The following is a 550-nucleotide window of genomic DNA, read 5'->3' as shown; positions in this document are numbered from 1 at the left end:
GCCCCCCCCCCCCCCCAGTCTCCATGGTTAATTTGGTAAGGGTCTCTTTTAGGGTTCTTTTCATTCTTTCTACCTGTCCTGAGCTCTGGGGCCTATAAGTAATTTCCAGTTTGCCCCCATAGCCTTGGCTACTGCCTGCGTTACCTGTGAGATAAAAGCTGGTCCATTGTCTGATCCTACCATGGCAGGAAAACCATACCTGGGTAAGATGTCTTCTAGTAGCTTCTTAGCCACTGTCTGAGCCGTCTCATGCTTGGTTGGGTATGCCTCCGCCCAGCCAGAGAAGGTGTCTGTAAACACTAAAAGATATTTATAACCATACTTTGCTGGTTTAACTTCAGTGAAGTCGACTTCCCATTGGGCTCCCGGTCTGGTGCCACTGAGCCTGGTTCCTTTTTTATTGGATGTGGCTCTCGCATTGGTGAGTTGGCAGGTCTTGTAGGCAGATACAACTTGCTCTATTTTGGTGTCCTGTTGGTGAATCTTGATTCCAGCATGTCATTTGGGCCCCCCATGTGAGTAGACCGATGCATGTGTTCTAATACTGAGA

At 48.5% G+C, this 550-nt stretch overlaps 1 long non-coding RNA gene across 1 annotated transcript in view; it reads right to left on the bottom strand.

Annotated features, from left to right (window-relative positions):
* LOC121018407 (uncharacterized) overlaps positions 1-242 on the bottom strand; it is a 903-nt gene extending 661 nt beyond the window's left edge. Inside the window, exon 1 of the long non-coding RNA XR_005785190.1 lies at positions 200-242. This is a non-coding gene — a long non-coding RNA (uncharacterized LOC121018407). The remainder of the gene's footprint in view (positions 1-199) is intronic.
* Positions 243-550: the final 308 nt, after the last annotated feature.

The sequence above is a fragment of the Herpailurus yagouaroundi genome, unplaced genomic scaffold, assembly GCF_014898765.1.
Source record: "Herpailurus yagouaroundi ecotype Mexico unplaced genomic scaffold, PumYag 77, whole genome shotgun sequence".
NCBI classification, from domain to species: Eukaryota; Metazoa; Chordata; class Mammalia; order Carnivora; family Felidae; genus Herpailurus; species Herpailurus yagouaroundi.
Note: the sequence above shows the minus strand (reverse complement) of the source record. Positions and strands in the feature narration are given on the sequence as shown.